At 34.6% G+C, this 16414-nt stretch overlaps 1 protein-coding gene across 1 annotated transcript in view; it reads left to right on the top strand.

Annotated features, from left to right (window-relative positions):
- The window catches only part of LOC149418020 (progestin and adipoQ receptor family member 4), a 213130-nt gene that overhangs the window by 46338 nt on the left and 150378 nt on the right, over positions 1-16414 (top strand). The window lies entirely within an intron of this gene.

Below are 16414 nucleotides of genomic sequence, written 5' to 3'. Positions count from 1 at the left end.
ATGTGAATGAGGCAAGAAGTGTGTGCCAAGACCGAGTTGTTTGGTGGTCCGTCCTCTCTGCCTACCCCTGCGGAGAAACGGCGTGATGGTTAGTTTGTGAGTTAGTTAGTTAGATTTGAGACCACGTGATGATTCAAAACATTGCTTGAAATGAACTTTACTTTAATCGTTATTAATTTTTGGGTTATTATGACTTGTTGTGCTTCCCTATATTTTAACCAACGTTCTGGACAGCGTTACCGTATCCATCCACGCAATTTCATTAGGGCAAATGTGTAGATTGGGGTGAAGTGTGTGTTTATGTATTATAGAAGTAATACCGTATTGCAAACGTTATTCTTCTTAGGGTTGGTATTTCAGTATATAATATATAATAATTAGTAAAATTGGTGTTGTTTTCGGCGTTTAGTTTTAGTGTAACTTATCCCCGTCATCCTTATCGATATTAGTGGGATTTTTGTGACCTTCTATTGCCTTAGTGATCAGGTATGCTCGATGCACTTTTGGTCCAACATTTCAGGAACAAAACAAGTAATGACCGGTTTCAATTATGTGCTCGGCTATTACCGATTTGGCCAGTCTTTGGGTCGGTTCCACAGACCAGATCTGGACAACATCTTAACTCGACCAACTCAATTCTTCTGCCTTTCTCATTTCCTTCATTCTGACAACATTCCTCAAGATCCAGTCCTTGAAACTACCATTTTTTAAGTAGATTTAAAAAATAAATTGCCTTTACTTGTGACGTGGACACGTGGACAGTTTCACAAACTTGGCAGATAGTTGGGAACCTTATGCGGTATTAGATACATACTATTCAAATTAAATTAGTATTAGAACTATTTAAAATATTTACCATTGCAATATTCTTCAAGACAATATCAATAAATTATTAAATTGGTGTAATGAAAATAGATTTTACTTAAATATCTAAATGTCAAATAATTAGATTTTATCGATAAAAAATCCAATGATTTTTGATTACAACATTGATAACAATGCTCTTGAGACATTAACACAAATCGAAGACTTAGGCATCACTTTTCAATCAAATCTTTTATTTGTTAACCATATAACAGAAATCTCTAATAAGGGCTTAAAAATGTTGGGATTTATAACTAGGCTAACCAGAAATTTTAACAATATAAAGTGTATTCAATTGTTATATTTTGCCTATGTAAGAAGTCAACTTGAGGACAATTCTCCTGTCTGGAACCCACATTATAATATACATGTAAAAGCTGTTGAAAGAATACAAAACAAATTCTTACGTTTTATAAATTTTAAAATGGGTATTCCAGCAATTATGTTGAACTACAACACTCTGTTAAGTTATATAAATATGCTCAAATTACCAGACAGAAGAATTTTCACTGACTTGGTAATTGTATATAAAATTCTTAATGATTTAGTTGACAGTCCGGTATTGCTAGTATTGATAAGCTTTCGGATTCCACAACGTAATACTAGAAGTCAAGATTTATTTCAGTGCAGAAATTCTGGGACTAATTACCATATGTATTCCTCTTTGCCCAGAATACTAATGGAGGGAAACAATTATACGTTAAGTATTAAGATAAAAGCAGGCAAGTATTAAGTCAGTGGACATCTTAAATTTATGTTTAAACAAATATAAAATGATGTTAATGAAGCAATTCATTAACACAATACACAATAAATAATGTATATTTCTTAATATTCTCATGTAAAAGCCCCGAAAAAGGGCGTTAATAAATCAATATGAAAAATATATATTTTTTTTTAAATGATTCGTCGTAACTTTCTTAGATTCGACCAAACCTTTTTCTGATTTTTCTGTTCGAAATTTCTCGTTTGAGAGACGTTAATATTGTTTTCAATGATTAAATATTACAGTTCGAGGATTTACTCATTTATGTTATTCCAAAAATAAAAATAAAAATCCTAGACTTAAGTCAAGTACAAACCTAGTGCAAAAGCCAACAAATGTCACTCATTCAAATAAAAAAATGATATATTTATCCAAGACACTTTCTTGATTGCATTTAGTTCAGGAAGAATCTTACAAAGATAGCGGCCAATAAAAATATGGTTAAATAATATGAAGGTAATGTTAGTAGCTCTGAGTCGAAGTATGATACAAGTAAATAAGACCAAAGGGGATAGGTTCGTATTAGCTCAATGGTAGAGCAAAGCCCAGGCAAGGCTGAGGTCCTGGGTTCACTTCCTAGATGCGACCGAATCTTTTTCCGTTTCACATTTTATGTTGGAGAGTCGTTAGTATTGTCCTCAATGATTGCATAATATTGTCAATTATTTATTAATTTACCTCATCTAAAAATTGTACAATCGCTAATGTTAAAATAGACATCGCGGAACTCGTAATAACTAAATTTGAACGTATCTATTACATTGACTGAAAATCAAGTGCGTTGAAAACTACGACACTGCTCCATTATGCTGCCCTCCTAGTAAGTGATAGTTAATCTTATAATAAGTCAAGTAAGGAAATAACCAATTGAATAGGCCATGAAATAGATGACTTATAAAAAGTTTTAAAATATGATCTTACCTACGGAACCTAATATAAGAAATGTTAACTTTTGATTTAAGATTATCACGGCTTGCGGCTTGTAGTTTATATATTTGTTTGCATAGTGGTTTTGCGTTTCTTGCTACTTATTAAGCTACAGTTTCCGACAGCCTTTGGGGCAGATATTAATGAACCCAGTAAGACTCAACGAAAAGTTGTCTGAAGAATGAAGAGCAATTGCAACACAACTCAAGCAACGTAAAATTGCAAACCCTATTTATACCTTACTAAACCTAACTCTAAATCACTGGGGATGATTTCACCCTGTTTATCGAGAATCTCTAATCAATAATCTAAAAATGTTTACAGTTACCCCTAGAGAGGGAGTTAAGTTAGGTTGGGTTAGGTCAGGTTCTAAAAAAACAAAAAACTCATTTGGGAAGCGTAGAAAAATGTGCGCAAACACACTTTGGGTCCCAAAAAATTAACTAGGTGAACTCAGCGCCAGGTACGGAATGAATAGAATCTAAATGCCGTTGAATATAATTTTTTTCAACCGCAACTTGTGCCATAAGCTTTCCATGTAGTGGCGGTGAAGTGAAGGCAGTTAAAGCAGTGAACTCGTCCCTCCAAAAACATTTCCGTAGCGCTGCAGTATCTCGGTAGGCGGAATAATTGGCGATAAGCATTAACGTAAGCAACTTTTAGCTTATGCCATTGGGATGCAGTTCTGACGTGTGCAGCGAAGTGCAGAATATATGTATATGAAATAAACTATTACTGTATCATAAAAAATCTTGGCAAAATTCCCGTCAGTATTTTTGCAACGTTCTTGAGAGCTCCTGGCGTCCTGCATTTCGGACCCCCCTCGCCAATTCTGACGGATTGCAATATCAGCACATCCTGGCTAAGGATATCCACGGCAGGATCAGCTGATCACCTGATCACCCGGCCACCGCTCCATATTGCTGACATGATGACGGTGACATGATTAGTCTCGACCTCCCCCCCTCCCAATGTCACCCACCATTCAGCACGGCCGACCCGATTGAGGCTGATTGATCAATTACAGATAAACTGAGCTATTGTCTCAATATACTTTGCGAAAAATGCTCTCCCGCTTAGTAACAAAATGTTAAAAAATTACAATCTTCATTAGTATAGCAGTAATCGAATTTATTCTTAATTGAATCCATGGAAACCTCTGCTCAGAGAAAAATCAGAATTGCTGATTTGTTAAAATCCTGTCAAAAACGTGATGGCAGGCTATTTCTTAACAAACTACATTCGGAATATATCGGAACAAGTGTTAATGCACCTGCTTTTATCCTAATAAATATAATGACGATATGCGAAAATATTCCAATTTTTATGAACACATCCGTTTATTCCGACATTCCCATAACGCATTCTTGTTTTACCGACAGTTTGTTAGCAGACATGTCAATTCATTCGTTCAAAGTCCTGCAGTCCCGTTTATAACAGGAATGCGAATAATACGCAAAATATTTTATATCAGTACGTTTTCTTCGTGTGATAAATCTTTAATTTAGTTACCAACGCTAATAACCGATTTTTATCATTTTTGGGTTCTTATGCCGTGTTGTGCTTCCAATTTGCTAGCCAACGTTTCGGAAAGCGTTAAAGTGTCCACTATCAGGGCAAATTTGTAGATTGTATATGTTTATGTTTGTATAAGTGAACCATGAACTATTAACCCCTCAGGCTCACTTTTCGGAACAACTCATTTTGGTCTAATATAAATCGTTCTATCCCCCTTACTGTCAACTTAAGAAATATTGTCTAGTCAGTGTTAGAAAAAAAACACTCCACGCTTTACATTTAAATCTAAAAGTTAAGCACGAAGAATTAAAATGTGGACCTTCGTGAAATCAAAAGTTCCGACCGCATTTAAAAAAAATTACACTTCGTGAATTTTTTATCAACTATTTTTATATGAAACGATAAAAAAGTGAGATAACGGAAACTTCTGTAATACATTTGTTTAATATAATCATTTTCATATTATTAAGCCCCCTCGAAATCAACCAAAACCCAATTAATAATTATGCAGACGACACCTGGGACCCAGAAAAGACAATGAAATTCATTGTCTGTTCAAGAAAGATTTACGATATTTGAAATGTATTGATTAATTGAGCTTACTTTGGACACACAGACATAACCACAACACAATTCTATCGATTTATCTCTTCAGTGTTCAAACACTTACAGCTACATAGCACATTGCGTAAAATTACCATGTATTGGATGATCAATAGAGTTGCGCAAACTGCTGCAAAATTAGACTTGCCTATTTAAACCATCCCTTTAAACTGCCATGCTTAAAAAAGCACATTAATCAAAGCCTGGAAAATAAGTTTAGCGTAGTGCATAGACATTCAAATTAATAGACGAGCCAGTCTTGGAAAGGGGAACAAACCAACACAAAAGGAGTGCTGGAGGCGGCGTGACCACCCGTTTTCGCTGATTTGTCAATAAATTAATTTGACAGTATGCAGGCCACTCGCATTGTAATATCAGCATTAGGTTCTCGAAAATGAAATCTGCTTACGAATTGCTAGTCATTTTTACAATGGCGCGTAAATTGCTGGCTGTGTAAAAAACTTAACTACATATCCCAAATCGGGTAAACAATAGTTCGGGCTTGTTTCCAAAATTTTATATTTTTTATTACGCTATTTAGTTAGAAACTTTTACAAATGTGTTGTAATTTACCCACCTCACTTTTAGTGTCACTACGATAGGTGATTCGTTTAAGAATGAATATTGCGCAGAAAAGTCACACAATGGACAGCGCTACAAACTTCGCCGTACTTTCGCGAACTTTACTTTTCTGCGCATGGTCTGGTTATTTCAGTGTGCGCTCTTCGGTGGTCAATCTACGACTGATGTTATAGTTTATTCAATGCATTCTCGAAACCTCCTGGTGTCAAAAATATGGTCGCGTCGAAATGATGCCCATATTTCATGTTAGGGCAAGTCTATTAATTTGGATGGCTATGGTGTAGTGTAATTTTGGACACACTGAGAAACTCACTCCCGGTAGTCGGGTGCGGATTAACCTCCCCTTCCCAAGATTATTTAAGAATTGAATGCTCTCGATGGGCGGTAATGGTCGGACCCCGGCGAAACCACCCTAGCCCACCCTACCTGTGATGCAAGAATGAAAACATTTTTTTATTAGCCGCAGACCGTGATTAATGACGCTATTCATGATTCATGGATTTCTGCGGAATTTTGTGAGTGGGAAGGTGTAAGTATGGTGTACACGTGTCAGAAGTTGTACGTGTACTTTAGTATGTTTGTATTTGTACACTGAAAGAAAAGTACGCATGTATTAAGTGTAATGTTGAAAGTTTATACACGGCGGAATACGTATTTGAACAGCTAGAAGGTTATTACGTGTTTAATTTGTTAGATAGTTAACCAGCGCAGACCTGTGAAAAATCACGGGATGTATGTATGTTAGTAACTTCAGTGACGTTTTCTAAATAACGCTTTATTGAAAATGAAAAATCGCAGACCTTTTAAAAATCACGAATTCCCACTCTGCTTGACAATATTAAACCTAATAAATTTAAACAAAAAATACACAGTTCAAATAATATAAAAATTAATAAAAAAACATTCTAACTAAAAATTTATGGGAAAAATTATATTATTATTATTTACAATAGAAATTTGGTAAAAAAATATTATATTTTAGGTTGGTGGGTACTTAATCGAATTATCACTTTATATTTATTTATCAGTTCCAATTTCTTATATTTAAAGCAAAACCGAGTTCCAGAGTTCATTGCACCAGCGTTCAACACAGAAACAAAATCCAAATTAGTATTTTTAATGATTATGCGTGCCGGTTTTTTAAATTGAAAATGATTCGTTAAAATTTTCAGTAATTACACAAAAAGTATGAATTCTGGTGGTACATCGTCTCGGGAGAAGATGTGAATAATACTGGTAAATATTACGACGTGATTCATGCGTCTAGTATGTATTCGGAACTAGGGTTTGCAATCCCTCAATCCAGCGGGATTGATGCTATATTTGGCCACGGGATTGTGGGATTTTCGGGATTGCGGAATTCAAAAAAATACAATCGCCAAAATGCACAGAAAATACCCGAAAAATTTACGATTATCATATATTTTTCTTCTTAAAATACTTTTTATTTTACCTTTAAAATTTTACCCCACAAAATCCAGAGATTTAATTTTTATTTCTTCACGCTCCTTAGGAAGGACACAGTCTTTTACACCGTGTTTACACGTTCACACGTACTTTGGGGGTGATTAATTAATCCTAATTTTGTGTGGTTTACATAAGACTTCGTATAAACCCACCTTAATGATAATTTATTTCTTCGCACTCGGTCAGCTTTTCCATTTATATTTTGAAATGTTAGGGTGGTCATTTTGTTATTCGATCAAGTACATTACTCGCAAAAGTTAAGCTACAATTACTATTACAATTTATTTTTGTTAATCAGAATTGCATTGCTTAAAAAACTTTATCAGGATTATCACGAATAACCACCCCCCTAAAGTTTCGCGATATGAGCGTGAAGCACGGTGTATTGAGAGGGTCAAAAGTGAGTTTTCTACGAACTCTTCTGGATCAGCATACCAACAGACGTTGTTATGAGGTTATGTTCGCTTTAGTTTTTTTTCGTAAGACTCTTTCAACGCGTCCACCTTTTACGTAAAATTTTTCTTCCTAGATCAAAAATCTGAAAAATTTCATCCCTATTTCATAATTGTCTTATATCCCTATTGGGTATTTATGGCAGCGCTACTTATGTAGTATGTGTGGCTATCGCTGACTATCACCAATATTAAATTGCTTCCGACACGTCCTATATCCCTATTGGAGTTTATGGCAGCGCTACTTATGTAGTATGTGTGGCTATCACTGACTATCGCCAATATTAAATTGCTTCCGACACATCTTATATCCCTATTGGGTATTTATGGCAGCGCTACTTATGTAGTATGTGTGGCTATCGCTGACTATCACCAATATTAAATTGCTTCCGACACGTCCTATATCCCTATTGGAGTTTATGGCAGCGCTACTTATGTAGTATGTGTGGCTATCACTGACTATCGCCAATATTAAATTGCTTCCGACACATCTTATATCCCTATTGGGTATTTATGGCAGCGCTACTTATGTAGTATATGTGGCTATCACTGAATATCGCCAATATTAAATTGCTTACGTCCACTGCGGAGGCGGAGTCGATTCGCTGATTAACTGAAACGGAGTCGTGCAGAAAAAAAACATGGCTGCCCCAATTCAACTTCATTTGGAAGCAAAGATAGCATCTTTTTTCCAACACGAGTACTTAGCTAAATAATTGTTGATTTGTATGATAAACTCATTTTACTAAAACTCTCTTCGCACTTTTGATCGATCAGTCGATTGAGTTGCTCACTTTTTGCCATATTTCAGCTAGATAAAGGGCGAAACACGCATTATAAGCTGCAGATTTTTCAATGAAATTTTTTTTCGCAAACTGAAAGAAATATCATGTTGCAGCTTTATATACGAAGAAGCTATTGTAGAGATAATTGCACTCTACAATCATAATCATTTAAAATACCGTATTACTAACTATGTATGTATAGCCAAGTACCTACCTTATTATTTAAAAATAAACTTACATTTGCTCCTCGTTCCACAGTGGAAGACACTCGCTGTTGCCCTTATAAGAACCACTATTCATATTTAAAACATTGGTTAACCATGTTTAGTAGCCAGGTATTTCCTTGTACCTACTTCTCGACGATCATTTTTATTTTCATTTCACTACCTTTCCGAAACGAATAAGACGTACGTCCCCCCACGTTGCAAGGCCGACTACAAAACAGGGCTTGGCACGTGACGGATATTATTGATGAAGTGTCACATTATCAAGTCAGTGCCATCGATCAAGGATAGCTTGGAGATTGTAGTTGATAATAAACTGTACGAAAATAGAACACGTCTTTTTTATTGCATCCTGAAACCGTTTGAAAGACGTATGATGATATTTATTAATTTTATTTTAGCCATTTGTACATCCAAGTTTACAAATGTATAATTTATTATTTTTTACATACTTATATATTTTTATTATTTATCACATTTTATTTTGATCAATCTTCTACAATCCACGGCACAGCATAATAATATTGCATTCCTTTGTGAAGTAAACTATTTTGTGTATTGGCTTTGTCTTTTTTTTGTAGTCTAATTTCAATGCACGCTCTTGTGTTATGTCTGTGAATATTCTTCTTGTACATTTAAGGTATTTTTGAAATAGGTTGTTTATTGATATAAGTATAAATATAATCGCGTTCAAAGTCAGCATCTGTTTCACTGTTAGCCAATATAGTTACATTTGAAAATCTATTTCGTCTATGTTTCATTCTCGTTGCTCTTTGAAGAATTTTGCAACTCATTTTGTTTTCTGTTATTGTATAATAAAAAATCGTTGAACAGTAGTTATAATTAAATGTAGGTAAAATGATATGTACGTAAATGAAGTGACCTTTGGGATGTTTTTACCTTGCCACATTAAGTTGTGTGCGAGGGAGGTGGTTGGTGCCAGGTGCTATTATAGAACTACCAGGCCAGGTGGCACTACTGAAGCCCGCAATATGGAGGCTTACGGGATTAAACTGTTCAGTTTGCGCAGTACAGATTCCAACTTTAAATAGGGCAAAATAATAATTATCAAAGAATGCAAACCAACATAGATGTTATAATAACTGCTTAATGCAAATGTTTTAACGTTTATGAAGAACAAAGAAAAATCGCAATGCGCAGCATAACGGCCATTCATTTCTTTAATACGTTTGAGGGAGATGTGATTACATTTTTCCTTTAAGGGAAGCAGACACACGTGCACCATTATACCATTATCTTTTATTAATTTTTCGAAGAAAACTTCTTCTAACTGCTTTTCACTTTGTGATGGCATTATTTATTTTTTATTAAAACACAAATAACTTAGTTTACATCACTTTATTTCGATACAAAATCTCAACATGTTTCGTGAACCAAGTTCACATCATCAGGAGCACAAGTATACTAAAGTTATAATTAAAAATTAGGTCTAGAAAGAAGAGGTAGAAGGAGCAGTGAGGGGTAAGAGTGGGGGAGGGTTATTCAAAGTAGGAATTAAAATGTCATTAGACGGGAAAGACCGGGTAATCTTTTATTATTTACTGTGTAAGACAGAGCTGTATTATTATTGTGATAAATAACATCCGCTGTATGTTTTGTTTGTGCTGTCACCGTGCCGTAGCCGTAGGTTTTATAAAAGTATCCATTAAAAAACTCGTATTAATAATTTTTTTTTACATTTAACTTACTCTTTATGTTAAGAAATATCAAAATTTTAAACGTCAATTTTGTATTGTTTTTTGTATAGAAATGTTTTTAAAAAATGTAAATAAAAGGTACGAAGTCAGTTGTGATATTGGTTTCCGTTCAAAGCTATATGGAATGCATTTCTAGTGTTCTTCATTATTCAATGAAAAATAAGATAGAATAAGTTTAATGTGGACGTAAAGACAGGTTACTTGGAGGCAGAAATGGCGCAATGTGACCCAAAAGCTATTGGTATTTCTTGGCAAATACTTAACTGCGTGACCCTGGTGATTAATATAATTTGGCCAAAAAACGAAACCGCCCGTATCTGAATCATCCTAAATTAACCTCGTTTATTTAATGCTTCCGGTGGTTTAGTATAAATTATAAGGGTCTTCTTTTCCAGTGTATATTAAATAACCCCTCGTTTGGATGTCAGTTTCACGAAGGTTCACGTGACTCATTTTTTCAACCTGCAAAACCCTTATTTAAAACCAAAGTAACCCTTGAATTATTAACGTGAGCGTTCCGGAAGCTTTACACAAACAGGTAGTGTTTGCAATGCCAGTTTAAAGACAGATGGCGAAATAATAGTTTTATTTATACCGCTGTTGGTTTTTATTACATCCCATTTGCAAAAAAATGTATTTATACGCGTGTAGACGCAGAGTGATTACAAACGGAAATCACATGGAGAATAATATCGTTTTTTCGTAGAAATACCTGCCGTAAAATATTATAAGGTTGACAGCATTTACGTCAGACATGTCTATGGTTAAAAAAATGCTTTGGTAATACATTTAATTTATATAAAACACAACTGAAGTAACTTAGCACTACACGGCGCGCTATGAACTATAACCACTCGGGACACGTAATGCTATCTGTAACCAAATAACACGTCCTCACAAAACTCGCTCTATCTCCTTTTATATGATGGTTAGACATATAATATAAATAAATTTAGGAAGATAGAATACCAGACTTCTCTTTCCGTTTAAAAGTTTACCGTAGACGTTCCCATATACGCTAATCTCCAAAACCGCCCAGCCGATCTCAATGAAATTTTATGAATATGTATGGTTGGTGTCAGCTTGAAATAAATTATAGTTTTGACCCGGTAGGTGGCGCTGAAAAAAAATGTACAATTTTTTTTTTCAGATTTCTTTTCCAAAAATACATCCTACCACATTTTTTAACTTCTACATAGAAGGCGGTCTGTGGCAGGACAACGAAATTATAAAATGCATTTCCATTGGTTGAGTTAAATTCTGGTTCCTAATTTTAATATATAAAAATTCAGCCTGCGTATGTTTGTGCTCGCAAAACTCGAAAAGAAGTCAACCGATATCGCCGAAAATTTCAAATTTTGTTGCTGTTATTGCAGCCAGGAGTGTTTAGAGATGTTTAAATGGTAGAAGAAATCGGGGACGCCCGAGGAATACATAAAGCAATATCACTTCACAATATTGAGATACGGAGTCGAATTAAGAATGTAGTTATTTGACAGTAACTTTGTGGTATACACAGTAGTGAATGATGGAAGAAGTCAGAGGCGCCCGGGAAAGACATTAGCAATAGCGAAGCATTGCAGGGGATCAACTTGTAATTATATAAAACAGAAAACCGCCAAATATTTCACCCGGTCAAGGTTTGCTAATTTTTTAAATAATTATTTTAATAGAAAAGACAAAAGGAGAAGAGATAAAAAAACTTTTACAATCCGCTTGTCTTACTAATTGTGTTTTTTAGTAGTAAGAAAAAATCCATAGGTAAGCAAAAACATAATTTTGGGATTTTATTTATTTATTATTATTGTTATAAAAGATTGATATAACTAAAATTTTTCTAACAAAAAAAAAATTCACGTTTTGCTGCTACAAGGCAGCTTGTCTGTAGGTTCTACCATTTTTCTTTAATTTAATAAAGACAAACATATTAATTTTTATTGGGTAAATTTTGTAGATATCTCAAATTCAATCACACTTGGGCGAGTCTATTTTTACGATTTTTTTAAATCCTCCGATAAAAATAAATTTTGTATCTCGAAATAAATTCGGAGATTCTTCTTTTAATTGTCTGAATCAATGAAATTGTCATCAATAGTGAAAAAAAAGGATTTTAACACTTTAAAGCACCTCCCGGTAAGAAGCGGGGGAAAAACTGTAAGTCGTTTGTCCTTAAAAACCCAAAAAAAAAAAACTGAAACGTTTGTAAATTTTGTTAAAAGGAGCTTACATCAACACAACCTTACTGTAGAAATTTATAATCAGCAATGTGCATGTACGTTCAAAAACTGCGAATCTATTTGAAATTGAATGTCAAGCGGGAATATTTGCCGACAATATTTTTGAAGTGAAACTTCTTTAGGCGCGTAATGAATTTTCGGGGACGGAGTAAAACCGAGTCAGGATCGACACGAAAATGCGGGTACCCCCACCACCGCTCACCGTTCACTGTCCCTCTCTCACCATATGCGCTTGTTGAGGTGGGGGAGCCGCTCACGAACGTTCTCTCCCGACACGGGACAACAATCGATGCAGTTTTTGCACGATTCATTAAGGATTTAAGTGCTCATGTATATATCTCGCACTTTAGTTACCATAACCCAATTATCACGACATTAGGAAATGATATTCATGAAATTGACAATGAAAATGGCACATGATTGGTAAATTGTCATTGTAATTTCTTTGTAATTTTTAATTGTAATATTGTTATTTATGTAATATTGTATACTTGTGAATAAATTGAAAATTTTTGGAACTATACATTAATCGAACGTCATTCATCTATAAGAAAATATTAGAAAAAGCAAATCCATGCTTCGTCGTTGAATTATTTAACCTCTAATTTTCAAACTAACCTAAGAGAGAAAATAGAGATGATGAAATGAAAATAGAGAGAGAGGAATACTAGAAGTTTCACTTCTGTCTTGCGTAGGCTTGACACACCCACTTTTTTGTCTATATCCAAGTGGTTCAGCCGTCAGTGTTGTACTTTTAAATTTTGAAAGAAATAAAATTTCATTTAATTGTATTGTTTATTAACGACTATTTAAGTACATAGTATAAGAATGTAATAAATTAACTACCTACAGTCTTCGTCACTAGAGGCCGACTGTAGATTATTTTGTTGGACGTTGGTGTTTCATCATAATTTCCTCACCTTCGCGTTTGTTGATTTCGTCATCTTCATGTTTGTTGATTTCCTCATCTTCATGTTTGTAGACCTCATTTTCATATTGCTTGATTTCGTATCAATATTTCCTCCAAATATCGCATAACTTTCATTTCATCACCAATCTGTTTATTTTCGTAGTGTTTTCGATTATAATATTTGCAAATGTTACTCGATAATTTCATATTATATAATATGAAAATAATAGCTGATCCCAAAATGGGTCCGTGTTATCGTAGCAGTTTTTCAGTAAATTATATTAATTTTTATTTTTATTGATAAATTAAATTATAGCTGTAGATTCACGTTCACCGTGGCAATAATATTGGAATCGACACAAAAAAATAAAACTAAAAGTTATTTCGTAATTAAAAATCCTGGAAAATTACCAGCTTATTGGTATTGATCGAGTAAATTTTTAATCCATCCAAACAAGTTAATTACTTTTAGATCGTCGTTCGTGATGATTATATAATGTAATATTTGCAGATCCAACCCTAATGGTAACGTATTAAAATCTCCTCGGGTTGAAACGGACGGACACTAAGCGCAAGGCGAGGAATTATAATTCTGTCGAAAATAAATCAAAGCTGTCTGGTTTTTCCGATAATTGTAAGTTATAAATGGATTTCTGGGAGTTCCGCCGGAGGTAGGTACTTTTAATAAATCGCCAGTCTAAGCTAACAATGGCCTGTCTATATGAAGCATGAAAATTGATGATTTTTTTTACACTAAGTCGATGGTATACTATAAGTAGTATGCTGTTCAATGTGACATTTTTTACATTAACCCCACACAGGACACCCTGAAAATGAATACACTCTGGGCCTGTGTCATTTTTTGGAATGCTGTATGGAGGGTCTTTTTAAGGGAAGGAAGTTCTGGGAAGTAAAAGGGATGAGGGCTGGGTAGGAATCTAGGATTAGTGTGTCGAGGAGTGATGGTCTTGGGATTTGAGCCCGCAACCTCCGTATTCGTGGACAAGGATCGTAACCACTCAACCAAAGACGCCGTAGGAGAGTGTGCTATGATAGAATTGTGTTGCCTTCCATCCTCTTTGTATACTTTTGCCACGAAATTATAAGGTAGAACTCCTACTTTAGTTATATTTTCTGCTTTTTTTAGGCAATTTGAATCGCACAAGCAATTAAACTGAGTGGTTTAGCGCTGGGGTGCTGAGTGGTGGTGGAGGGAGGGTGAGTGGTAGGGGGTGGCGCACGTAGGCCAGGGTGTCTGTGCGAAATATTGCACGTTTTGCATATTTCATGACGTGTCATGTGACTTCACGCATCGATGGCCGCGCTAATCCACCCCTTCCGTCGTATCGTCGTATTCTAAGGTAAATTTTCACCCCTTACGATAAAACTGATAACCACCCTCAATTGATATGACCCCCAAGTCACGATAAATATCACTTAACGCAGTGGAAATTTACTCCTCAACTCTTTGTCTGGTCGTAAATTCACTAACCAACCTCTAATTAAGAGCATTATCACAAAATAATAGAAAATTTAATTGTTTTGTGGAAATCATTCGGAAATGTAATTGTTTTATGCGGTAAAAACACTTGAGCGGTGAGCACGGGTGTCCGGAAAATTACATTGCTTTTTAGAAATTTTAGATTAACGTAACTATTTTTTTCTAGCAATGTCTTTTCCATCATGAACTTTAAAATATCCATCAATCTGTCAAAAATACGCTTTAAACGTTTGTTTTCACATCTTTCGGGTGCCAATAAAAAACTTTAAAACTCGGGCGGAGCCGGGTAGTAAACTGTGATTTTCTAACTAGTGATCAAATTATAGGTGGTCAATTCTCCGTACGCTCGATTAGTATTCGGGCTGATAAAACATATAACAGGATGAAACTGAACAGTATCAAAACAGAAAATGATAAATGATAGGTACAAAGCACTCTTTTTAGGGTAATAAAAAATTAAAGAATAAGTTAGGTCAGGTATGTTTTTTCTACTCTTTTATTCAATCTTCTGTTTTTTCGTGGAACTCTTATTTATGCAGGGACAAAAATTTACACTTAGGCGTTACGTACAGTTAAAACCTTAAAAATATACAAATAATGTCGTGCTTTATCATAAACATATATTTCATCCACCAAAATTCGATTCCTTTAAATTTTAAAACCACGCCATTGCGAACAGAACGCCATCTCCCGCTTTATATATGCCCGATAGTCGTCCTTCAAGAGACCTCAGGGACTGTTATAATAAATTCATCCAATTTCCTTCCGCTCGCTGGCCGAAGTGGAAATAAGTGATTCTTACATTATGTTTTTTTAATCCCCCTTTAGTCTGCCATCTTCTCTCTCCTGTTATCTCAATGCTGTAATAAAAGGAGATGACACAGCATCCATCACCTCATTTCAGCGTCGTACAGTTATGTTAATAGCAACTGAAGTTTCCGCTAAGTGATCTTCTATCTCCATCCATCTTCGCTAAAAATAATATCGGAAAGGAGCGAAGTGTTGATCTAGTATCTCTTAACTTGGTTTGAAGCTGAGAGGTTTTCAGTAACAAATATTGTGTCTCGTAATTCGATTTTGTGCAATAACTCAATGACAATACCGTATTAAATAACATGAGGAAAATATTATTATGTGTTAATAATATGACATTAATTTGGTTCTGAAATGAAACAACTTGCTTGGCTTGGCTGACGAAACGGAACGGAAGTTAATACATACCATAGACAAGTTAAGTACCTAAAGACATGGTATTTTGAACATATTTATAACATTGCGATATACAGAATTACGCTGGCCGTAACCAGTGGTGTCATTCAAATATATATTCATTCAAATATACATTCGGATATATATTTTTTGCAATATACTGTTCTTATTTGTTACAGTTACCTGCAACAGGTAAACATTAGATAGACAAGTGTAATTCTTTTCCAATATACTGCTGTTACTTGTTACAGTTAATGCTGCAACAGGTAAACATTAGATAGACATGTGTAATTATTTTCAACAAACGGTTTTCGGAAATATATTGTGGAGGTCAATAAACGAATATTTTTTTATTTATTTAACGGCAATATAAAGTAAACTAAAAAATATACAATATTAAGTAAAATAAAGATATAATGTGATGTAGTTTGTTCTCAGTCCTCCTCACTAGGTATTACTGTTCCGAGGCGGACTGTAGGTTGTTGTATGTGTGTTGATCATGATTTCCTCATCTTCTAATTTGTTGGTTCCCACAAAATATAAAATAAATTAAGCAAAAAGTATTTATGTTTGTTTTCTGTAGGTTGCGTTGGGGTTACTTCATAAATTTAATGATTTCCTTCATGTTTAGTTAGCCATAATTTGATATAT

The sequence above is a fragment of the Hesperophylax consimilis genome, chromosome 14 (genome assembly GCF_061612785.1).
Source record: "Hesperophylax consimilis isolate HC1 chromosome 14, BYU_Hcon_1.0, whole genome shotgun sequence".
Taxonomy (NCBI): Eukaryota; Metazoa; Arthropoda; class Insecta; order Trichoptera; family Limnephilidae; genus Hesperophylax; species Hesperophylax consimilis.
The sequence above is the reverse complement of the archived record's forward strand: the minus strand, read 5'-3'. Positions and strand labels throughout refer to the sequence as shown.